At 35.6% G+C, this 27,290-nt stretch overlaps 1 protein-coding gene across 1 annotated transcript in view; it reads right to left on the reverse strand.

Annotated features, from left to right (window-relative positions):
* Nucleotides 1-27,290, reverse strand: part of DLG2 (discs large MAGUK scaffold protein 2) — a 2,103,489-nt gene that overhangs the window by 1,499,072 nt on the left and 577,127 nt on the right. The window lies entirely within an intron of this gene.

The following is a 27,290-nucleotide window of genomic DNA, read 5'->3' on the forward strand; positions in this document are numbered from 1 at the left end:
GAGAGAGAGAGAGAGAGAGAGAGAGAGAGAGAGAGAGAGAGAGAGAGAGAATGCAAGCAGGCCAGGGGCAGAGAAAGAGATGGACACACAGAATCCAAACCAGGCTCTGGCTCTGAGCTGTCAGCACAGTGCCCGGTGTGGGGCTTGAACTCATGAACCATGAGATCATGACCTGAGCTGAAGTCAGGCGTTTAGCCAACTGAGCCACCCAGCACCCTCAAACCATAAATAATTTCTTTTTTCAGCAATAGTACTAGAATAATTTTCTGGTAGTACATCTTCATATATTATAGACCACTAGGTACAGGATTCAGACAAATAAGAGGAAAAGTGAGAAGCTACATAAACTGGGAAGATTCAGATTTTATTTTATTTGTTTTTTTATTTTTTTTAACATTTATTTACTTTTGAGAGAAGAGACAGAGCGGGAGCAGGATAGGGGCAGAGAGAAAGGGAGACAAAGAATCTGAAGCAGTCTCCAGGCTCTGAGCTGTCAGCACAGAGCCTGACATCAGGCTCGAACTCACAATCAGTGAGATCATGACCTGAGCTGAAGTCGTATGCTTAACTGACTGAGCCACCCAGAGACCCCAAGATTTGGATTTTAAACATCAGAAGACATCACTCAAACAAATTTAATGTAGAAAACCTTTCTTCTGCTCTTAAGAACACAGAGCTATTAATTCCTTTTAAAAACATTTTAGTGTTTATTACTAGTATTTATTGGGTGAACATCAATTCAAATAACACAAATACTGGCAAACTCATTTTAAAAGTAAAACACATTTTTAAAAGTATTTATTTATTTATTTTGAGAGACAAAGAAAGAGTGTGTGCATGCATATACAGGGGGGAGGGAGAGAGGGGGAGAGACAGAGAGAGAGAGAGAGAGAGAGAGAGAGAGAGAGAGAATCCCAAGCAGGCTCCCCATTGCCAGTGATGAGCCCAATCTTACGAACCCTCTGCCAAGCTAGAACTCAACAGCGGCATCATGACTTAAGTCGGATGCTTGACCTACTAGGCCATCCAGGTGCCCCAAAAGTAAAACACATTTTTAAACTGTCAGAACTCAATATATGGTGGCTATCACTACTAAGTTTCCTAAGTGCAGCAGAGTTCACACAGCTTAGGAGAGAAACTGACATGTCAGAACCTATTGCTTACAAGACCCATACCCAACCTAGCATTGTTCTCAGCAATGTAAGCCATAAGAAATACAAGCTAGAGTACCCAAAGTCAAAAATATTTAACCTTTGAGGCAAAAGGGCTAAAACATAAAACAAAGACCGATGCAATTAGAAATATATCTGAAAGCTTAGAAATGTGATTGTCAGTAAATATTTGAACTCCACTTTCTATACTATAATAGAAATATTAATCTTATAATAGAAATTATGATAATTAATAATCTTATCAGGTTATTAATAAGATTAGTATATGTCTTTGCTTAATATAAGAAAATAATGTGTTTCTTTTTTACAAACATGGCAAAAACACTCTTTGCAATGTGCACCCAATAGGATAAAGACACCCTCATGATATATTTAAGTTCTCGTAATAAAAGGATGTGTCAGCATCCTTACCACCTAATGACCATAAATAGCACAGCTTGCTTAGTCTCCTGAAAAATATTCTCAGAGTTCAAACTGAATTCCATTAAGCACAAGTCCCAACAGGATTTATATATCATTAGGAGATATACATGTCCTTGGATTGTCCTTTCTGTAAAACATCCTAATGGGCTGGTACGGCGGCTCCACATTGTACCTTTTAAACCTTTTCTTCTATCATTATCTCTCTCTCTCTCTCTCTCTCTCTCTCTCTCTCTCTCTCTCTCTCTCTCTTTCTCTCTCACCTGCACTGTCTAAAGGGAGAGTAATTTCTGTTATAAATACATTGTGCTCTCAGAAGATCCAACACTGACTCAAGTGGATTGTTCCAAAATTCATCCTAGAACTTGACTCAGAGACCTATTTTACAAGGTAATTCACTTATGGGCTTCCTTAAAATCTAAACTTTTACAAGATAGTTTACAGTCATATTGAAAAAACAAAACAAAGATGTTAATTTTTCCCAAGGCAAAAAAATAATCTATTCACCTTTTAATCATGTATTGAAACTAAGACACATTTTCTCAACCAATTTGCCTCACAAAGAAGTTTTAGAATTAGAAAATTCAATTTTATAATTAGAAAAAGGTTCCACTGATTCTCAACATAGGCACTACTGGCATTTTAGTCAAGAAAATGTTTCACTGTGTGAGTTAATCCCACACATTTAAAAGATATTTATTTTCCCCTGGGTTTTATCTACTATTTACTACGAATGTCTCCAGTCATAACAAAACAACCCTCCATCTCATATATACACATTTCAAACAAACCACATAGGGCTTTAAGGACCCAAGTTGAGCACCACTACACCTATCAAATTTTGCAATGAAAAAATAGAGTCTTGGAAACATTCAATGCTTTGCTAAATGATACAGAGCTAGTAAATGTCAAGATTGTGATTCTCCATTTAGTGTTCTATTTTTTCTCCATAAAGAGCTATTTCATAAAATCATCAATACATAGAGTTGAATGATATCTCAACAAGATATCCATGTCATTGGCTCTACACAGAGATATAACTGGAATAAAAACATAATCTCACTACATTGATACAAATATTTGATTTACCCAGCATGCTATTTAGCATTCTCTCAAGAATGAGTTGAAAGGAGAGAACAAGCATAGATCAATGGAATAGAATAGAGAATCCAGAAATGGACCCACAAATATATGGCCAACTAATCTTTGACAAAGCAGGAAAGAGTATCCAATGGAAAAAAGACAGTCTCTAGCAAATGGCACTGGGAGAACTGGACAGCAACATGAAGAAGAATAAAACTGGACCACTTTCTTACACCATCCACAAAAATAAATTCAAAATGGATGAAAGACCTAAATGTGATACAGGAAACCATCAAAATCCTAGAGAAAAAAAACAGGCAGCAACCTCTTTGACCTAAGCCACAGCAACATCTTACTTGTCATGCCTTTGGAAGCAAGGGAAATAAAGGCAAAAATGAACTATTGAGATTTCATTGAGATAAAAAAAAAAAAAAAAACTTCCGCAGAGCAAAGGAAATGATCAAAAAAACTAAAAGACAACTGACAGAATGAGAGAATATATTTGCAAATGACATATCAGATAAAGGGTCAGTATCCAAAATCTATAAAGAACTTACAAACTTCAACACCCAAAAATCAAATAATCCAGTGAAGAGGTGGGCAGAAGACATGAACAGACACTTTTCCAAAGAAGACATCCAGATGGCAAACAGACACATGAAAAGATGTTCAATATCATTCATCATCAGGTAAATACAAATCAAAACCACAATGAGATACCACCTTACACCTGTCAGAATGGCTAACATTAACAACTCAGGGAACAATAGATGTTGGTGAGGATGCGGAGAAAGAGGATCTCTTTTGCATTGTTGGTGGGAATGCAAGCTGGTGCAGCCACTCTGGAAAACAGTATGGAGGTTCCTCAAAAAATTAAAAATAGAACTACCCTAGACCCAGAAATTGCACTACTAGGCCTTTATCCAAGGGATACAGATATGCTGTTTTAAACGGGCACATGCACCCCAACGTTTATAGCAGCACTATCAACAATAGCCAAAGTATAGAAAGAGCCCAAATGTCCATCAATGGATGAATGGATAAAGAAGATGTGGTACACACACACACACACACACACACACACACACACACACAATGGAGTATTACTTGGCAATCAAAAAGAATGAAATCTTGCTGTTTGCAACTACATGGATAGAACTAGACGGTATTATGCTAAGTGAAATTAGTCAGAGAAAGGCAAATATCATATGACTTCTCTGATATGAGGACTTTAAGATACAGAACAGATGAACACAAGGGAAGGGAAGCAAAAATAACATAAAAGCCGGGAGGGGGACAAAACATCAGAAACTCTTAAATATGCAGAACAGAGGGTTACTGGAGGGGTTGTGGGAAGGGGGGTGGGCTAAATGGGTAAGAGACGTTAAGGAATCTACTCCTGAAACCATTGTTGCACTATATGCTAACTAACTTGGATGTAAATTTAAAAAATAATAATAATAAGTTAGGGGTGCCTGCGTGGCTCAATCAGTTCAGCAAGTGACTCTTGATTGAAGCTCAGGTCATGATCTCAGGGTCATGGGATTGATCCCTGCATCAGGCTCTATGCTGAGCATGAAGCCTGCTGAAGATTCTCTTTCTCTCCTCCTGCACCTCCCTGGCTCGTGTGCACACACGTGCCCTCTCTCTAAAATAAAAATAAATTTAAAAATTAAGATAAATATGTTTTAAATAGACCTAAATAAATAAATAAGAAGATCTGATAAATAAATGAAGATCTGATGTACAGCATAGTGACTATAGTTAACAATACTGTAGTATATACTTGAAAGTTGCTGAGAGTAAACCTTAAACGTTCTCAGCCCAAAAATGAAATGGCAATAATATGAGGTAATTAACCAATGTTACACTGGTAATAATTTTATAAGGTATATGTATGAAATGAACATGTTACACTATAAACATACACAATGTTACATATCAGTTATATGGGAGTAAAGTTGAGGGGGAAAGAAAGAAAAAAGAAAAAAGAATCAAAGATGACCAGATATGTAAGTAAAATATGAAGGACAAGATAAACTAACAGAAAAATTTTCCTCCAAATTTCTAGCTCTGCCCATGGATAGGGGAGAGAGTTCTACACAGACATTAGTAGCGCAGTATTTATTTACTTCTTGCTTTCTTTGGTTCTACAGCTTAGGTTGGGTAAGGAAAAGGTTTCATACTCAAAGCCCCACCCTGATCTCTAATATCTGTCAGCAACATATACGTCTCTTACCCAAAACCTGTACTGGTTCTGTGATTAGCACTCTCTTTCTCTGTGTCAAGAGTACTCCATGCTGCTGGAAAAAATCAAATGACTTCAACAATTGGTCATTACCCCAGATTTATGACCTCCAACCTCAGTAGGATCCCCACCACTGACAAATGATCCTTAGTCTTGTACTTCACTCCTTCTTCTGCATTTTTCACCAGATAAGCTTCACTCTTTAAGTTCTAAAGGAAATCTCCTGCTTCCACACCCACACACCTATCCACCTTCTCTCCTCCTCTTTAAAAGCAGGTAAAACTTTTGTTTTCAGAAAACTTCCCTCTTGGAAAATTGATCATATTTAGGCTGTAGTCAAAATAACATTAGTCAAAGGATACTAGTAATGCTTAAAGGAACCACTGATAAGACTAAAAACCATTGAAGTGAATATTTATCAAATTTACAAAAATAGTAAATGCCCAAATCATATTTCCTTGACATTGCTCTTTAAAGTGGCATATTGAAAGCATCTCCCTTTGTGACATGATCCATTTTGTCTTTGAAAAGCCTTAATTGTTTACTGTAGACACATTCATTTAGTATTTTATAAGTTGATAGATTGATTCTTTTGAAAACATTGTTCTATTTATACTCATATAACTTAACACAGAGTATGTTGCTGTCCAATATACACTAGACTACCTAATGAAAACATGTTTCTTTCAATGAGAGAAAAATCTGCTATCTAAAAGGAACAAATGAGCAAACAAAATGCCTCTCCCTGCTAAAGCAAATTGTGTTTTTTTTTATTATCTTAAATAAATTACCAACCTTTCATAAATTAGAGCATTAATTACTTCACCTGAAGACATATATAAGATGGTGCTTTAAATTCACAGATTGGTGAGATACCATTCTTGGAAAGGATGAAAAGAACACAATATTTGGGGGCGCCTGGGTTGCCGAGTTAGTTAAACATCCAATTTCAACTCAGGTGAGGATTGATGATCTCATGTTCATGGGTTCAAGCCCCACATCAGACTTTGCAGACCGCTCGAACTCTGGGGCCTGCTTTGGATTCTGTGTCTCCTTCTCTCTCTGCCCTTCCCCCACTTGTGCTCTGTCTCTTAAGAATAAAAAAAAAGACACAATATATGGATTTTGGCAAAACTTAGATTTCCAGCTTTAATAAACTTTCCCAGATAAGTATATAAAGCTCACAATGCAGAGTCTGGCACTTGGAAACTATTAAATAGCCGTACTAAATAACTATAGCTATTTTTCTTCTATTCAAGTATTTTTCCCCAATTATGATCAAATGTTATATGGAATTTTGTAACATGAATTTGTTTCTTAATAATATTTTAATTTTTTTAATGTTTATTTATTTATTTTTTTTTTTTTGAGAGAAAGAGAGACAGAGCATGAGTAGGGGAGGGGCAAAGAGAGAGTGGAGACACAGAATCTGAAGCAGGCTCCAGGCCCTGAGCTGTCAGCATGGAGTCCCATGCAGGGCTCAAACTCACAAACTGTGAGATCATGACCTGAGCCGAAGTCGGATGCTCAACCGACTGAGCCACTGAGGTGCCCCTGTCTCTGAATAATCTTAAACTCAATACCCTTTTTAACGTTTAATGATAACTTACCTCATAAAAATAATACTAAGGGAATATCTATGTTGTTTTTTATTGATTCTATGAAATACACTAGAATTATCAATTGAGAGCAGCACTGAAACATATAATACCTCAACGAAATAAACTGAACTTTTTAAAAAACTGGTTTTATTACAGATAAAGTAAATTGAAAAGTAAAAAAACATTTTTAAAAATGAACTATAAGTCAAGTAGTCATTGTCAGACCCCCGTGTTGTTCTAACTAAAATTAACTCAGGGCAATGTCATATAATAATTACATTGTCTAATTTCTATTCTTTTTTTTTTTTTTAACATTTTAACAGAGGAGAATTTATTCCAAGAATATGTTTAGTTTAACATGAGAAAGACAACTAATTTGGTCCACATTATATTATCTCAATGCAGGAAAAGCATTTAATAGTATCCAATAGTAAAAAGTTGTTGAGCAAAAAAAGAATAGAAGACAAATATTAATCTGGCAAAGTAGAGTTTCACAAACTTTTTCTTGTTAAAGAGCCAGATAATAAACATTTTCAGTTTTGCAAGCCATGTGATCTCTGTTACACTACTCAACTTTGTTGTTTGAGTGCAAAAGCAGCTATGCACAATATTTACATTAATGAGCATGTCTGTGTTCCAATAAAACTTTATTTACAAAAACAATGTCAGGTCAGGTTGGGCCCATGGATCATAGTTTGCCAACTCCTGAGTTAGATGCTATCTATAAAATATATCGGTACTTATCACAATTAATGGTAAAACCATTCCCTTTGAGATAGGAACAATACAAAATTTCCCACTGTTAGAACTGTGATTCACATTGCATTTGAGGTTTTAATCAGTTTCAGTATGTTAAGAAAAATATATACAAGGTTAATTGGAAAGGAATTGGAAAGGAGGAAATAGAACTGTCATTATTTGCAAAACAAAATTATATACAAGTCTGAAAGAACCTAACTTTTTTTTTTTTTTAATGAGAAGAATTTAGCACAGTTTCTGGACACAAAAATCAACAAAACTGTCTTCTTACAAGAAATAAAATTTAAAGTAATATCATTACAATAGTATCAAAAACATAAAGTACTCAAGAATATATTTATGAAAATATGTATGACTTCTACAGAGAAATTTATTTTTATTTTATTTTTTCTAATTCAAGGATAATTAATATACCATGTTGTATTAGTTTCAGGTATGCAATATAATAATTCAACAATTTTAAACATTTCTCAATTCTCATCAAGGTGGTGTACTCTTAATCCTCTTAATCTTTTTCACCCATCCCCCCACCAACCTACCCTGTGACAACCTAGTTTGTTCTCTGTATTTAAGAGTCTGTTTTGTTTGTTTGTTTGTTTGTTTGTTTGTTTTTGTTTGTTTTTGCTTTTTTTGTGTGTTTTCTGTTTTGTTTTGGTTTTTGTTTTGTTTTTTTTTAGAGAGAGAGCTTGCAAGCAGGAGAGAGGGGCAGAGGGAGAAGGGAGAGGATCATAAGCAGGCTCCACGCTGAGCAGGGCTTGATACAATAATGGGATCATGACCTGAGCCAAAATTAAGACTTAGATGCTCAACCAACCGAACCATCCAGGTATCCCAAGAGTCTGTCTTTTTTGTTTACCTTTTTTGTTTAATTTGTTAATTTCTTTTGTTTCTTAAATTACACATTTGAGTGAAATCATATGATATTTGTCTCCCTCTGGCTTGCTTATTCAACTTACCATTATACCTCCTAGGTCCACCTATGTTGTTGCAAACGGCAAGATTTCATTCTTTTTTATCCCTGAGTAACAGCCCACTGTCTTACACACTCACACGCGTGCACACACATCTTCTTTATCCATTCATCTATGGATAGACACTTGGATTTCTTCCATATTTTGGCTATTATAAATAATGCTGCATTAAACATAGGGGTAAATACATCTTTTCAAATTAGTGTTTTCATATTTTTGGGGTAAATACCCAGTAGTGGAATTGCTGGATCAAATGGCAATTCTATTCTTTAGTTTGGGGGAAACCCCATACTGTTTTCTACAGTGGCTACCCTAGTTTGCTTTCTCATCAAAAGTGCATACGAATTCCTTTTTCTCCACATCCTCACCAACACTTCTTATTTCTTATGTGGTGGGTTTTTTTGTTTTTTGTTTTTTGTTTTTGTTTGTTTTGTTTTGTTTTTCAGCCATTATAAGGTGCTATCTCATTTTGGTTTTAATTATTTGCATTTCAGGTCCTCTGCCCATTTTTAATTGGATTTTGTGTGTCTATGTTGAGTTGTGTAAGTTCTTTATGTATTTTGTATATTAACCCCTTATCAGATATATCATTTTCAAATATCTTCTCCCATTCAGTAGGTTGCCTTTTTATTTTGTTAATTTTTTTCTCTCACCATGTAAAAGCTTTTTTATTTCAGTGTAGTCCCAATAGTTTAATTTTGCTTTTGCTTCTTTTGCCTGAGGAGGCGTATCTAGAAAAAATGTCTCTACATCCAGTGTCCAAGAAATTACTGCCTATGTTTTATTTTAAAAACTTGTGGTTTCACATCTCATTTTTATGTCTTTAATTCATTTTGAAATTATTTTTGTACATGGTGTAAGAAAGTGGTCCAGTTTTATTTTGTGTGTAGCTGTCAGTTTCCCAGCACCACTGGCTGAAGAGACTGTCTTCTCTCCATTATATATGCTTGCTTCCTTTGTTGTAAATTAATTTATCATATAAGCATAGCTTTATTTCTTAATTCTCTATTCTGTTCCATGGATCTACATGTCCATTTTTGTGCCACTATTATGCCATTTTGATTACCATAGCTTTGTAGTATATCTTGAAATTGAGATTGTGATACCTCTAGCTCTGTTTTTTTTTCAAGACTATTTTGGCTATTTGAGGTCTTTTGTGGTGCCAGACACATTTTAGGATTGTTTGTCCTAGTTTAGTGGAAAATGTTATTGATATTTTGATAGAGATTGCATTAAATCTGTAGATTGCTTTGGGTAGCATGGGCATTTTAACAATATTGGTTCTTCCAATCCATATCTTTCCATTTGTTTGTGTCATCTTCAGTTTCTTTCATCAGTGTTTTATAGTTTTTGGAGTACAGTGCTTTCACCTCCTTGGTTAATTTATTCCTAGGTATTTTATTCTTTTTTGGTGAGACTTTAGGTGAGATTCTTTTCTTAATTTCTTTTTCTTATAGTTTGTTACTAGTTTACAAAACAAAACAAATTTCTGTATATTAATTATGTATCTTGTGACTAGTGAATTCATTAATCAGTTCTAGTAGTATTTTGGTGGAGTCTTTAGGGTTTTCCATATGTTGTATCATGTCATCTCTGAATAGTGAAAGTTTTACTTCTTCCTTGCCAATTTGGATGTCTTTTATTTTATTTTTCTTGTCTGATTATTATGGCTAGGACTGTAAGTACAATGTTGAATAAAAGTAGTGAGAGTTGACATCCTTTTATTTTTTCTGGTCTTAGAGGAAAAGCTCTCAGTGTTTCACCATTAAGTATGATGTTAGCTGTGGGTTTTTCATATATGGCCTTTATTATATTGTGTTGAGTTAACTTCTCTCTAAACCTACTTTGTTGAAAGTTTTTATGATAAATGAATGCTGTACTTTGTCAAATTATTTGTCTGCATTTATTGAGATGATCATATGTTTTTTATCCTTTTTCTTTTAATGTAATATATCATGGGGGTGCCTGGGTGGCTCAGTCGGTTAAGTGACTGACTTTGGCTCAGGTCATGATCTCATGGTTCATGAGTTTGAGCCCTGCATCAGGCTCTGTGCTGACAGCTCAGAGCCTGGAGCCTGCTTCCGATTCTGTGTCTCCCTCTCTCTCTGCACCTCCCCTGCTTGTGCTCTGTCTCCTCTGTCTCTCAAAAAAGAAATAAATGTTAAAAAAATTAAAAAATATATATCATGTTGATTTATTTGTGAATATTGAACCAATTTGCATCCCTGGAATAAAAAACTCACTTGGTGAAAAATTTTTTAATGCATTGTTGGATTCAATTTGCTAATATTTTGTTGAGGATTTTTGCATCTATATTCATCACAAAGACTGGCCTGTAGCTTTCTTTATTTGTTTCATTTTTATCTGGTTTTGGTATCAGGATAACTTTGGCCTTGTAGAATGAATTTGGAAGCTTTCCTTTCTCTTATATTTTGGGAATAGTTCTGAAAAAACTAGATATTAAATAATTAAAAGTTTCATAGAATTCACCTGTGAATCTGTCTGGTCCTGGACTTTTGTTTTATTGGGAATGTTTTGATTACTGATTCAAGTTCCTTGCTAGTACCTGGTCTGTTCAAATTTCATATTTTTTCCTGATTCAGTTTTGAAAGGTTATAAGTTTCTAGGAATTTTTCCATTTGTTCTAGGTTGTCCATATTTGTTGACATATAATTTTTCATAATGTTCTCTTTACTCCTTTATATTTCTGTAGTGTTGGTTATTTTTCCTCCTTCAATTCTGATTTTATTTATTTGAGTCCTTCCTACTCCCCCCTCCTTTTTTTGATGAGTTTGGCTAAAAGTCTATGAATTTTGTTGATCTTTTAAAAAAACCAACTCCTGGTTTCATTGTTTTTCTTCTTCTTTTTTTAAGTAGGTTCACGCCCAGGTTGAATACACAACCCTGAGATGAAGACCTAAGCTGATATCAAGAGTCCAATGTTTAACCAGTTGCACCACCCAGGTTCCCCTCATTTCTATTCTTAATAATAAAAATTCTAGTAGTTAGGAATATAATTTGGGTATGATTTTTCCTTTCACATGAATTTCATTGTAGTCTCACATAGTAAACTTTACTGAAGACAATAATCTATCAAAAAATGTGTGTTGAACATTTACTGTGTTACTTTATTTTTGACCTCAATCTCTTACTAGTTGTTAAATCCTTTTTCAACTCCTGTTCTTCAATCCCACAGAGATAAATATGCAGCACCTTAATTTCTTTGTTTGCTCTCAGTTTATAGGCTTCTTTTGATCTTCTTTTTCTTTATCCAGCTTGAACCTAAGGGCTGTTCATTTCAAATACTGTCTGGGCAATAACTTTGATTCCTTTAGTCCAATCCTTCAGGTGTACCCACTCATCAAAACCCAAACCCTGAGATCAATACGACAGTGGGTATTTCCACCAAGGCACTGGAAGTTCTGTGGGAAAGGAAATCATATATTCATATTCATGCTAATAGTAGCTTCTACCTAGTCATAGTTTCCACACTCAGTGGGATAATACTGTCCTTTATCAGTTTCCTCTCTTCTTTCCCTCAAAACAGTTTGTCTAAATCATTATCATCTTTCTTCCTTCCATAATCTTATGTAATTCTTCATTTTGACAGACTAGGTAGCACTCTCTCCATGAGAAAACTGGAGACCATTATTCCTACTTTCCATTATAATACCCAGTCCTGGAAAGCTAATACACAGCCACAGCCATCCTCACCCCATTCCCTCCCTTATTCTCTTCAGTTCTTCTCCATCATCTATATCAGAAGTTGACAAACTATGGCTTGCTGCCTGTTTGTGTGAATAAAATTTTATAGAAAATAGCTATGCTTATTTGCTTACATATTGTCTATAGTGGCATTTATGCTACAATAGTAGAATTGAGTAGTGTCATCAGAGACCATATGCCATGGAAAACCTAAAATATTTGTTATCCAGCATCATGCCAACAACAAAAAATTGCTACCCTCTGAACTATACTGCCAACATCTTAACTTTGCCAAGTTCTTTTTTTTAAGCCTAAAAATATGGTTATCTCTTTTCTAGTCTAAAAATGTTTGCTTGGAGGGGATTTTTGGCTCCATAGTTACAGACCAATTTCTCTCTTCCCCACCTCATAGAACTCATTCAGGAAGTATATCGCACCTTCTCTCTTTATTGTGCTTTTTATTCCTTCCTTTTTCCCTGTAATCTGACTTTTATTCCTACTACCTTTTTGAAATTACTCTCATAAAATTAATGAGAGCCTCCTATCTGTGAGGTTTAAAGAAAAAATTGTGATCTTTAACTAACTGACCCATTTTTAGGCACTCTCCCCTTAAATTATGTAATATAATGTTCTTAGCAAAGAATTCATAGCAGGATCATCTCTAGAGTCTTCACCCCTCTGTTAGCCATCAGAATTGCTCTATACTGTTAAGTTTTGTTGCCTCTCAGATGAGGAAATAACAGTATTACCCCAATTAGAGCGAAAATAAGTTAACTGGAAAAAATTAATAATAATCAAGCATCTGTGGTAAAAGAGAGAAGAATACCTAGTCTAATAAGCTGTCAATATACAATATTCATCCTCGCCATATAGGAGGCAAACACTTGCCTTTGCAGAATATGTCCACCCCACTGCCCTTTCTTCTCTCTCTTCTAGAATATCACCATCCATTCACTAGTGAGAAACTGACCAAAGGGAGTCCAGGACATTTTGGTGTATAAGGTTTTTCTTTTTCTTTTTCTTTTCTTTCAGTTATCTTTTGAAATGAGAAATACTAACTATATAAAGAACAAAGAGACTTTATTTCTCTTATAAAATTGATATTCCATGGATTAATGACATAAATGTATTTGGAAGAGGTGTGAGATACCCTTCAAAATATCTAGATGATTAATCAAAATTTTACTTCTCATAACGATGGTTGGCACAGGATATATGCATAGAAATTAAATCTCCAAACCAGTAACACATGCTTACTTATTTAATATGTAATTTCCATATTCCTGAAGTTGAAAACTATCACACTAATGAAAGGAAGTACAGTAATATTGAAGGAACATGATCTTTCTTTTAGGATAGAAAGGTAACTATGGTGGGAGATCCAGATAATTAATGAAAATTTTCACTTCTCATAATGATGGCAGCACAGGATATATACGTAGAAATTATCAACTAAAATGACCATGAAAGCAAACAAGATAGACAAAGCACTGGTGATACCAATCAACAATTTGCATCTAGCTAGGGGGAAAATACCCTCTTTAATTCTATTATGCGGAGGATAGACTAATTGTTTCTACTGGGCACATGTTTTAGTTTTTAAAACAGAACAAAATCAGATAAAAAATTGGTAGAAAAATATACTTCAACTTCTCGTCTGAATCTGTATATGTGGAATCTGTGTCTCTAAGTAAACAGCTTAGCAGTCACAAATTTAATAGGGGAAAACGCTTTCAGATCTATACCAGAGTTATCCATTCCTTATACCTCTGCTTTATACAACTTCATCCCACAAAATTATAAGGGATTTATTAATATGCATATTCATCCTCTGATGATCCAAGCAAGTACACTTAAGATGTTAAGAATTTATTAATTAGGCCAATAAAAAATTTATTCCACAGAAAATATGCCATCTTTCGACTTATTCATGGAACTATACAAAATGTTATCACTTATTACGCCACCAAAAAATCAGTAGAGTTTAAAATGCAAAACTCATGAGGACACAATTCTCTGACCATGGTGCTTTAAAACCAGGAATTAATAATACAGAGTAATAAAACTAAACAAGTTCTAACCTTTTCAAAATTAGAAGAAAAAATTTTGAAAATATTATAAAAATTATTGTATTAAAGGAGGCAAAATTATTTTTATTGACCCCTGAGAATATCATAAATATGAGAATGTAATATATAATATTTGCGGGATTCTTTTATTTTTTATTTTTTTTATTATTTGTTTTCAATATATGAAGTTTATTGTCATACTGGTTTCTATACAACACCCAGTGCTCATCCCAAAAGGTGCCCTCCTCAATACCCATCACCCACCCTTACCTCCCTCCCACCCCCCATCAACCCTCAGTTTGTTCTCAGTTTTTAAGAGTCTCTTATGCTTTGGCTCTCTTCCACTCTAACCTCTTTTTTTTTTCTTCCCCTCCCCCATGGGTTTCTGTTAAGTTTCTCAGGATCCACATAAGAGTGAAAACATATGGTATCTGTCTTTCTCTGTATGGCTTACTTCACTTAGCCTAACACTCTCCGGTTCCATCCACAATGCTACAAAAGGCCATATTTCATTCTTTCTCATTGCCACGTAGTACTCCATTGTGTATATAAACCACAATTTCTTTATCCATTCCTCAGTTGATGGACATTTAGGCTCTTTCCATCATTTGGCTATTGTTGAGAGTGCTGCTATAAACATTGGGGTACAAGTGCCCCTATGCATCAGTACTCCTGTATCCCTTGGGTAAATTCCTAGCAGTGCTATTGCTGGGTCATAAGGTAGGTCTATTTTCAATTTTTTGAGGAACCTCCACACTGTTTTCCGGACTGGTTGCACCAGTTTGCATTCCCACCAACAGTTCAAGAGGGTTCCCATTTCTCCACATCCTCTCCAGTATCTATAGTCTCCTGATTTGTTCATTGGGCCACTTTGGCGTGAGGTGATATCTGAGTGTGGTTTTGATATGTATTTCCCTGATGAGAAGCGACGTTGAGCATCTATTCATGTGCCTGTTGGCCATCTGGATGTCTTCTTTAGAGAAGTGTCTATTCGGGGCGCCTGGGTGGCGCAGTCGGTTAAACGTCCGACTTCAGCCAGGTCACGATGTCGCGGTCTGTGAGTTTGAGCCCCGCATCAGGCTCTGGGCTGATGGCTCAGAGCCTGGAGCCTGTTTCCGATTCTGTGTCTCCCTCTCTCTCTGCTCCTCCCCCGTTCATGCTCTGTCTCTCTCTGTCCCAAAAATAAATAAACGTTGAGAAGTGTCTATTCATGTTTTCTGCCCATTTCTTCACTGGATTATTTGTTTTTTGGGTGTGGAGTTTGGTGAGCTCTTTATAGATTTTGGATACTAGCCCTTTGTCCGATATGTCATTTGTAAATATCTTTTCCCATTCCATTGGTTGCCTTTTAGTTTTGTTGGTTGTTTCCTTTGCTGTGCAGAAGCTTTTTATCTTCATAAGGTCCCAGTAGTTCATTTTTGCTTTTAATTCCCTTGCCTTTGGGGATGTGTCAAGTAAGAAATTGCTGTGGCTGAGGTCAGAGAGGTCTTTTCCTGCTTTCTCCTCTAGGGTTTTCATGGTTTCCTGTCTCACATTCAGGTCCTTTATCCATTTTGAGTTTATTTTTGTGAATGGTGTGATATGGTCTAGTTTCAATCTTCTCATGTTGCTGTCCAGTTCTCCCAGCACCATTTGTTAAAGAGACTGTCTTTTTTTCCATTGGATATTCTTTCCTGCTTTGTCAAAGATTAGTTGGCCATACTTTTCTGGGTCCAGTTCTGAGGTTTCTATTCTATTCCATTGGTCTATGTGTCTGTTTTTGTGCCAATACCATGCTGTCTTGATGATTACAGCTTTGTAGTAGAGGCTAAAGTCTGGTATTGTGATGCCTCCTGCTTTGGTCTTCTTCAAAATTACTTTGGCTATTCGGGCCTTTTGTGGTTCCATATGAATTTTAGGATTGCTTGTTCTAGTTTTGAGAAGAATGCAGGTGCAATTTTGATTGGGATTGCATTGAATGTGTAGATAGCTTTGGGTAGTATTGACATTTTGACAATATTTATTCTTCTAATCCATGAGCATGGAATGTTTTTCCATTTCTTTATATCTTCTTCAATTTCCTTCATAAGCTTTCTATAGTTTTTAGCATACAGATCTTTTACATCTTTGGTTAGATTTATTCCTAGGTATTTTATGCTTCTTGGTGCAATTGTGAATGGGATCAGTTTCTTTATTTGTCTTTCTGTTGCTTCATTATTAGTGTATAAGAATGCAACTGATTTCTGTACATTGATTTTGTATCCTGCAACTTTGCTAAATTCGTGTATCTGTTCTAGCAGACTTCTGGTGGAGTCTATCAGATTTTCCATGTATAATATCATGTCATCTGCAAAGAGTGAAAGCTTAACTTCATCTCTGCCAGTTTCGATGCCTTTGGTTTCCTTTTGTTGTCTGTTTGCTGATACTAGCACTTCCAACACTATGTTAAACAACAGCGGTGAGAGTGGGCATCCCTGTCGTGTTCCTGATCTCAGGGAAAAAGCTGTCAGTTTTTCCCCATTGAGGATGATGTTAGCTGTGGGCTTTCCATAAATGGCTTTTATGATCTTTAAATATGTTCCTTCTATCCCGACTTTCTTGAGGGTTTTTTTTTTTTAATTTTTTTTTCCAACATTTATTTATTTTTGGGACAGAGAGAGACAGAGCATGAACGGGGGAGGGGCAGAGAGAGAGAGGGAGACACAGAATCGGAAACAGGCTCCAGGCTCCGAGCCATCAGCCCAGAGCCCGACGCGGGGCTCGAACTCACGGACCGCGAGATCGTGACCTGGCTGAAGTCGGACGCTCAACCGACTGCGCCACCCAGGCGCCCCTTGAGGGTTTTTATTAAGAAAGTTGCTGAATTTTGTCAAAGGCCTTTTCTGCATCGATTGACAGGATCATATGGTTCTTATCTTTTCTTTTATTAATGTGATGTATCACATTGATTGATTTGCAAATGTTGAACCAGCCCTGCATCCCAGGAATGAATCCCACTTGATCGTGGTGAATAATTCTTTTTATATGCTGTTGAATTCAATTTGCTAGTATCTTATTGAGAATTTTTGCATCCATATTCATCAGGGATATTGGCCTGTGTTCTCTTTTTTTACTGGGTCTCTGTCTGGTTTAGGAATCAAAGTAATACTGGCTTCATAGAATGAGTCTGGAAGTTTTCCTTCCCTTTCTATTTTTTGGAATAGCTTGAGAAGGATAGGTATTATCTCTGCTTTAAACGACTGGTAGAACTCCCCTGGGAAGCCATCTGGTTCTGGACTCTTATTTGTTGGGAGATTTTTGATGATTGATTCAATTTCTTCACTGGTTATGGGCCTGTTCAAGCTTTCTATTTCCTCCTGGTTGAGTTTTGGAATTGTGTGGGTGCTTAGGAATTTGTCCATTTCTTCCAGGTTGTCCAGTTTGTTGGCATATAATTTTTCATAGTATTCCCTGATAATTGCTTGTATCTCTGAGGGGTTGGTTGTAATAATTCCATTTTCATTCATGATTTAATCTGTTTGGGTCATCTCCCTTTTCTTTTTGAGAAGCCTGGCTAGAGGTTTATCAGTTTTGTTTATTTTTTCAAAAATCCAACTCTTGGTTTCATTGATCTTCTCTACAGTTTTTTTAGTTTCTATATTGTTTATTTCTGTTCTGATCTTTATTATTTCTCTTTTTCTGCTGGGTTTAGGGTGCCTTTACTGCTCTGCTTCTATTTCCTTTAGGTGTGCTGTTAGATTTTGTATTTGGGATATTTCTGTTTCTTGAGATAGGCCTGGATTGCAATGTATTTTCCTCTCAGGACTGCCTTTGCTGCATCCCAAAGCGTTTGGATTGTTGAATTTTCATTTTCATTTGTTTCCATATATTTTTTAATTTCTTCTCTAATTGCCTGGTTGACCCATTCATTCTTTAGTAGGGTGTTCTTTAACCTCCATGCTTTTGGAGGTTTTCCAGACTTTTTCCTGTGGTTGATTTCAAGCTTCATCGCATTGTGGTCTGAAAGTATGCATGGTATGATCTCAATTCTTGTATACTTATGAAGGGCTGTTTTGTGACCCAGGATGTGATCTATCTTGGAGAATGTTCCATGTGCACTCGAGAAGAAAGTATATTATGTTTTTTGGGGATGCAGAGTTCTAAATATATCTGTCCAGTCCATCTGATCAATGTGTCATTCAGGGCTCTTGTTTCTTTATTGACTGTGTGTCTAGATGATCTATCCATTTCTGTATATGTAGTGTTTAAGTCCCCTGCAATTACCACATTCTTATCAATAAGGTTGCTTATGTTTGTGAGTAATTGTTTTATATATTTGGGGGCTCCTGTATTCAGTGCATAGACATTTATAATTGTTAGCTCTTCCTGATGGATAGACCCTGTGATTATTATATAATGCCCTTCCTCATCTCTTGTTACAGCCTTTAATTTAAAGTCTAGTTTGTCTGATATAAGTATGTTACTCCACCTTTCTTTTGACTTCCAGTGGCATGATAAATAGTTCTCCATCCCCTCACTCACAATCTGAAGGTGTCTTCAGGTCTAAAATGAGTCTCTTGTAGACAGCAAATAGATGGGTCTTATTTTTTTTATCCATTTTGATACCCTATGTCTTTTGGTTGGTGCATTTAGTCCATTTACACTGTGTTATTATAGAAACATACAGCTCTAGAGTCATTGTGATGTCCCTAGGTTTCATGCTTGTAGCGATGTCTCTGGTACTTTGTCTCACAGGATCTCTCTTAGGATCTCTTGTAGGGCTGGTTTAATGGTGATGAATTCCTTCAGTTTTTGTTTGTTTGGGAAGACCTTTATCTCTCTTTCTATTCTAAATGACAGACTTGCTGGATAAAGGATTCTCGGCTTCATATTTTTTCTGTTCATCACATTGAAGATCTCCTGCCATTCCTTTCTGGCCTGCCAAGTTTCAGTAGAGAGATCAGTCACGAATCTTATAGGTCTCCTTTTATATGTTAGAGCATGTTTATCTCTAGCTGCTTTCAGAATTTTCTCTTTATCCTTGTATTTTCTCAGTTTCACTATGATATGTTGTGCAGAAGATCAATTCAAATTACGTCTGAAGGGAGTTCTCTGTTCCTCTTGGATTTCAGTGCCTTTTTCCTTCCCCAGATCCGGGAAGTTCTCAGCTATGATTTCTTCAAGTACACCTTTAGCACTTTTCCCTCTCTCTTCCTCCTCTGTAATACCAATTATGCATATATTATTTTTCTTTAGTGCATCACTTAGTTCTCTAATTTTCCGCTCATACTCCTGGTTTTTTTTATCACTCTTTTTTCTCAGCTTCTTCTTTTTCCATAATTTTATCTTCTAGTTCACCTATTCTCTCCTCTGTCTTCAATCTGAGCCGTAGTTGTCTCCATTTTATTTTGCAACTCATTGAGAGCATTTTTTGCTCCTCCAGGCTGTTCCTTAGTCCCTTGATCTCTGTAGCAAGAGATTCTCTGCTGTCCTTTATATTGTTTTCCAACCCAGTGATTAATTTTTTGACTATTATTCTAAATTCACTTTCTGTTATATTGTTTAAATCATTTTTGATCAGTTCGTTAGCTGTCGTTATTTCCTGGAGGTTTTTTTGAGGGGAATTCTTCTGTTTCATCATTTTGGATAGTCCTGGAGTGGTGCAGGACTGCAGGGCACTTCCCCTGTGCTGTCTTGAATAACTTGTGTTGGTGGGTGGAGCCGCAGTCAGACCTGATGTCTGCCCCCAGCCCACCACTGGGGCTACAGTGAGACTGGTGTGTGCCTTCTCTTCCCCTCTCCTAGGGGCGGGATTCACTGTGGGGTGGGGTGGCCATCTGGGCTACTTGCACACTGCCAGGCTTGTGGTGCTGGGGATCTGGCGTATCAGCTGGGGTGGATCGGCAAGGTGCACATGGGCGGGAGGGCTAGGCTCAGCTCGCTTTTCCTTCAGAGGTCCGCTTCAGGAGGGGCCCTGCGGCACCTGGAGGGAGTCAGACCTGCCGGAGGGATGGATCTGCAGAAGCACAGCGTTGAGTGTTTGCGTGGTGCAAGCAAGTTCCCTGGCAGGAATTGGTTCCCTTTGGGACTTTGGCTGGGGGATGGGCGAGGGAGATGGCACTGGTGAGCACCTTTGTTCCCCACCAAGCTGAGCTCTGTCGTCCAGGGCTCAGCAACTCTCCTTCCCATTTCTTCCAGCCCTCCTGTTCTCCGAGCAGAGTTGTTAACTTATAATCTTCCAGATGTTAAGTCCTGCTCGCTGTGTGAACACACTCCATCGGGCCCCTCCGCTTTTGCAAGCCAGACTTGGGGGCTCTGCTTGGCCGGCGTGCCGCCCCTCCACCCCAGCTCCCTCCCGCCAGTCCGTGCAGCGCGCACTGCCTCTCCGCCCTTCCTACCCTCTTCTGTGGGCCTCTCATCTGCGCTTGGCTCTGGAGACTCCATTCTGCTAGTCTTCTGGCGGTTTTCTGGGTTATTTAGTCAGGTGTAAGTGAAATCTAAGTGATCAGCAGGATGCGCTATGAGCCCAGCGTCCTCCTAAGCCGCCATCTTCCCAGGATCTGGCAAGCTGATTTTAAAATTCACATGGAAATACAAATGACCAGATGACTTAATGCACAATGAGCCTTTTTTCTTGGTTTTCTCTCATTTGCTGTCAAAAAGCATCAAGCATCAGCACCCTGCTTGCGATGATGTGAGATGATAAAATGCTTCAAGAAGAGATGAAGAGAAACAAATGACCCAGGCGTTGGGACACAATTTTAGGCTACCACGGACCTGACACTGCATCGGGAGGATCATCTGCTCTGTGGGATTCTTTTAAATATTTTTGAGATAAATTAATAGGCTTAAAGGGCAATGATTTCTTTTTAATTTTTTTTCAATGTTTATTTATTTTTGAGAGAGAGAGTGTGAGTGGGGGAGGAGCAGAGAGAGAAGGAGACACAGAATCCAAAGCAGGCTCCAGGCTCTGAGCGCTCAGCACAGAGCCCAAAGGCGGGGCTTGAACCCATGAACCATGAGATTATGACCTGAGCTGAAGTCAGAAGCTTACCAACTGAGCCACCCAGGAGCCCCGGACAATGATTATTTTCAAAAAGAATGAAAATAAGTTGCCTTGTTATCAAGATGTTACAAAACTTCAATCAGAATAAAAATAAAATGGAAAAAAGGAAACACTAAAAAGAAAATCAGAAAGTAATTAGTTACACTATAGAAAAATGATAAAGCACTTAACTCTTAGAATAGGCAATAAAATTGATACATTTATGACAGATATAATCAAGACAAAGAGAGGGATCATACATTTTGGTACTAAGAAAAAGAATACTATGACTAATACCAAAACAATATTTTAACTTATAAGATAACTGCATATATATTACTCTAAATTACCTATAAATATAAGCTAACAACTATAAAAATGAAGTAGCTATTTTGTCACAAGTGTAGAGCCTTGTGTTTGAATACAAACTATATTGAGTGCTAGCTTCATGATCTTAAACACATTCCCTAACTGCTTGCTGTGAGCCAAATTTTCTTCACCTGTAAATGGGAATTTAAAATCTCTATAATAAATAGGAGTGTTTGGAGTTACGTCACTGTCATTATTGCTATCATCACCTCTTCCTCATTATCAATATTCACTACCTTGATGAGTACTTGATATGTGCCTAAGAAAGTTGAAATTTAAAAGATGCTTTTCTGATCAATACTTTAATCCCTCTATAATAACCAGGCCCAACAGAGACCATTTTTTTATTTTATTATCTATTTCTCCCCTGATCTGTAAGTATTAGTAGCATTCATTATATCTGAGAATAAAAAACCTTAATGACATATCCTCTAGGGAAAAAATCTTGCCCAGCTTATAAGACCTGGAAGGATTGATTATAATTAATAATTAATGTGGTGCTTTTGGAGTTATATAATGGTCATTAAACAAATATATATGTATCAAATTTAAGAGAAAACCAAGAAGCAAAGTGAAACAAAGTTGATACCAAAAAAATGGCACAAAGTATTTTCTCATTTTTATCAACAACATGAAGGCGTAACATAAGCCTATAAGATTCTGAAAACAAGAAGTGTGCTACACTTTTAAGTTCACAAATCTCAGAATGAGATCAAAAGAAGACCAGTAAAATTGGATCTCTCATATTTATATATTTCCCTATACTTTTCCTTAGGCTTTTAATGTATGGTATTATTTCCGGAGTTAAATTAAATGAAAAAGATGTAAAATTAAATTACCCCTGACACTCTTATTTTAGACCAAAAAAACCCAATTACTTGTTTAAAATTTGTGTAAAGGAGTCCACCCAGGGCAAAATCAAGTGTTTTTGAAGCACAATTGCAAGATGCCAAAATAAAATAAAGCCAAAAAACCCACCAAACAGAAAACTCGTAACTTTATCTACCTATCTTCTTGGGTTAAGCTACTTAAAAATGACACTTATTTTAATTTCATTAACACAATAAATATTTATAGAGCACAAAAGAATACAAAGATCAAAATAAATATTCCAACAAATATAGTTTCTTACCCTGGAGGAACACATGACATGAGAATTCAGAGGAAGAGACTGAATGTTAATAATTATAAAACTGTTTGATACAAATATGCTTTATTTCTGTACTATTCTATATCTGTGGCAGAGATATACTGATAATGCTAGCAATTTATTGAGCATTGAGATAGGTTTCTAGGTGCTTTATTTATACTACTTGCATCCTCACTAAATTCTTTCATGCTAAGAATTTTTCATGCTCATTTAACAAACATAGAATTGAAGTTTTTAGAGTTTAGGTTGGTAAACTGTTGAAGGAACAATTAATAAACATGTGTGACTCTGAAACTCATACCTTTGGCTACACTACATTGTTCCTGTTAAATTGAGACATCTGAGGAATTATCAGCTCTTGAAATTATAAAAAAAAATGTACTGGATTCTAAATCTTGCCATGTCTCAGCTTCTTCATCTGAAAGCTGTCAGTAATTAAACTGGTCCCATTAATTTCACTGGGTTGATGGGAAAATTAAATATGATAATTTATGAGAAAGTTACTAAAAAGTAGACAAAAGTTAAGCCATTTATAAAATGAGATATAGAATTACAGAAAAGAAGCTCTTCCCCAGCATTAGAATCTAGGCCAAACAACCAAAGAAACAGGAACTAATACAGCATGGGAAACATATCTGAAACAATTTTATATATTTAAAATATTTTAAACATTATAGCCCTTGCAAAACAACCTTAAGGTAAATGGCATTGAAACTGTTTTTCTATCTGATTAGTGCTGGAGTAACAATTAAAACACAGGCCAAGTAGAAAACAATGCAATTTTTTCTCAGAATTCAATCAGCACAGACAAGGAATTTGCATAATGCAAGCCCCCAAGGAACTTTCTCCCTCCACAGCACATTCCTGAAGCCTAAAGGAAATGAATAATTGCCTTGACTCTTCATTGCATTTTGTCTACACAGCTACCATCTGCCTTTAAACATGTGGAAAGGATAGTGCCATTTGTAGTAGAATGAAAACCATCCTAGAGTTTTAGAAGTGCTCTTTTGTCTCCATTCCCACTGTTATAACTCTCCATACATTGGCTTCAGTTCCATGAACTGAACTCTTCTTGGGACCCTGTCTTTCCTGCAAACATTTCATTCTAAGTTTAGTTTTAGACTTCCCTAACACATTTTCATAAATTCGGACTCCCAAAATGTCTTCAGAGAGATTTGCAATTATTCTTTCCATGGGGTAAGACCATTCCATCAAAACATATTTTATTCCAGAAACTAGAAAAATAAAAAAATTAGTAAAATATCCTACTTATTGAAAAAAAAAAGAATGCTCATTCAATTCCATTAATTTATTATTTTGAAGATTACCACAGCACTCAGGTGCATGCAACATTCAAAGTTATTCTGTTCAAGACAGATTAGGTCCATATGTAGTACAGAATGAATGACCATTGAGAAGCATTTTAAAATTAAATGCATTCTGTAATTGTAGACAGATTTTCTACTATGTATAGCAAACACACATATACACATACCCACCATACCATGATATTGCCAAATTTTTTGTACCTTTGAGCATACAGGGAACACTGGCAAATTCATTTAACATGGAGAACAATAAAATTTTTCCTATTCTTGTTTCAATTTTGAATGCACAACACTGTTGATATCTGGCCTCAGGCTCTGAACAGAACTCTTAACAGAGAGAAGTGTTGTTGGAGTTTAGCATTCCTCCATGAAATGTGAGATCATAAAAGCCTAGGGTAGCTTCATCTATTAATAGACGTTAATGCTTATAACTGAGGCCAAACCACTTTGATACAAAATAATAGCAATTGAAGAAATTTAGTTCCTCTGAATGAAGAAAACCATAAAACTTCATTGAAGGACACAAAATACATAAAGATATGTGCTTATATAATATGAATTAATATAATTAAAATGCCCATCATCTCCAATTTCACATAATAATTTTAATATTTTTATTAATAATAAAAGTTAATGCAATTCTAATTGGAATCACAAAAATGTTGGACAAAATTAATTTAAAATTCATTAGAAGAATAACTCTATTGTAATTGCAGAGGAATTCTGTAAAAGTAGACAAAGAAGAAGGCTTTGCCCATTCAGATATTAAATCTCACTCAAAAGTCATCTTAATTAAACTAGTATGAAATGAGCACACCTATGGAACAAAGTTTAGAAATAGTTCGAAAAATACATCAGAACTCAATATATGATAAATCTAACATTCCACTTTAAAGGGAAAATGATGGATTAATCAGTAAATGTTTTAAAGATAAATGGCTATCTAATCGGTGTTAGATACAATTAGATTCCCACTTTACACTATACACAAAAACAAATTTTAGATGTCTTAGTGTTCTAAATGCAAATAATAAGACAATATAATTAATAATTATTTATTCAGGGATAAATACCTGAACATATTTTGATAACCTTGGTGGCACAGAATACCTTCTTAAACATAATTTAGCAACCAGAAGCTAAAAGGAAATATAGAGTTTATAAAGTTGACTACATACAATTTAATTTTTTTTAATTAAAAATAAAAGGCAGTAAAAGTAAATGAAACTATAAATAATAAACTGGAATAAAATATTTATCAAACTTATAGTAGACAAAAGGGTCTAAAATAGGGAGAGTCGTGAAAATTACTAAGAAAAAGACAAAATACAAAAGGACAGTTGAGGGGCACCTGGGTGGCTCACTTGGTTAAGCATTGAACTTCAGGTCAGGTCATGATCTCAAGGTCTGTGAATTTGAGACCCATGTCAGGCTCTGTGCTGACAGCTCAGCGCCTAGAGCCTGCTTTGGATTCTGTGTCTCCCTCTCTTTCTGCCCCTCCCTCACTCATGCTCTGTCTCTCAAAAAAATGAATAAATGCTAAAAAAAAAAAAAAAAGTTTAAAAAAAAGGACAACTTAGAAAAAGAGACAAAGATTATGAACACATCAAAATACTATGATACTATTTCCCATACTTAACAAAAATCTTAAAAACAATAATATCTAGCACTCTGAGAAATGTACAGAAATGAAAATTTCATGGAGTTTTGGTGGAAATATGTATTGTTAAAATCTTCCCGAAGGACAATCTGATAGCATCTTTTAATATTTAAAATAAACACACTCCAACCTTGCAATTTTGCTCTTAGGAATCTGCTTTCTGAAATATTTGTCTATGAGCACAGAGCTTTAATTCTAAAAATGTTCAATACAATATTTCAAAGAGCATAGCATTATAAATAATAATTTATAATTATAAATAATTTCACTAGTAGAGAAATGGTTGAACAAACTTTAGTTTGTCCATATTACAAAATAATATGTAGCTGCCGCTAAAAGAAACCAATAGAACTATTTACTTAGAAGTCCATGATATTAAAAATATATGAACAAAAGTTATAGGATAGCATATCCAGTGTGATCTTATGTTATTATTATTTTTTTTGGCTAAAAGTGTATTTAGTAAAGAGCTAGGATACAAAACTGTATAGAATTTGATTACACAAATGATATACACATATATCAAAAAGAATTTAATTAATAGATTAACACTAGTAATGTCCAAGTATTGAGTTGTCATATATTTATTTTTCTTTATTCTTCATCTAGATGCCGTAGACTACAATGTAACATGAAGGTATTAATGTTTACTCTTCCAGCCTAATAGGGGCGGCAAATACATTAGTATTTGCTAAAAGGTTTTTAAATTCTCAGAGAGTTGGCAGCACAGCATATGAAGGTACAAAGCAACTAGTTTTAATAACTTTCAATTTGTTGGAGAAATAAACATTTACTAGGAAAAGAAGCTTGGGATAACTGGAATTCACCAAGTTACCACTAATTTTTTATGAAGTCCAAGACAATTTTGAGATAACTTTACATTGAGGAAACACTCTCTGTGAAGTGCCATGGCTAAAGCCAGAACTCTTGTAATGTCTGTCAAAGAGACAGATGATTCGAAAATGTATGAATCAGTACCTGTTCAATATCTCAGGCAAAAAAATGCAGGTCCTACAATGTGTTCACATTTCATGTCTGGCAATGGGAGGTAGAAACACAGACAGGAGTACTCAAACCTCCAATACATTTTTTTCTTTTTTGGTCTAAATGGTAAGATGACAGTAGTCTATTAAATTGTTAGACATATTCCAAAACAAAATAGAATTGTCTAAATAGGAGATTCAGCAGACTAAGCGTTAGAAAATATCAGATATGAAATTCAAGTTACCAACATTTATTGGGCTTCACCAATGTGTGAGGCACTGTGCTGTTGATGTATTTTCATCTTCTCATTGGATTCTTTTTAAAGATGCAGTTAGTGGTTCAAGGAGGTTGAAGAGTTTTCTGTTTGCTTATTTGTTTTTTTTAATTTTTTCATAGGTTTACTATGTCAATAATGGAGCACGCTGGATTTTTTTATTTTTGCTTACTTGTTTGATTTTACATTTCTACTGATTTTTATTGACTCATCCAGCCATCTCACTAGTCTCAGTGAATGACTTTGCTTTTCTTTGTATTTCTAGTATTCTATAATGAATACTGCTAAATTTCCTATCTTATTAAAAAGTTATACTGCTTATGCCATTATTATGTCTTACTCTATTTGTTAGAATCATCAAAGCACTGCTGATTAATAATAGTAAGGGTAGTGGTCAACTTATTTCTTTCAGATTTTACTGTTAATGCTCTAAAAGTTTTACTGTCTATTCTATTGTTAGTTATTGTGTTTAGATAGTCTTTGAGTCCAAATGA

The sequence above is a fragment of the Herpailurus yagouaroundi genome, unplaced genomic scaffold (genome assembly GCF_014898765.1).
Source record: "Herpailurus yagouaroundi ecotype Mexico unplaced genomic scaffold, PumYag 180, whole genome shotgun sequence".
NCBI classification, from domain to species: Eukaryota; Metazoa; Chordata; class Mammalia; order Carnivora; family Felidae; genus Herpailurus; species Herpailurus yagouaroundi.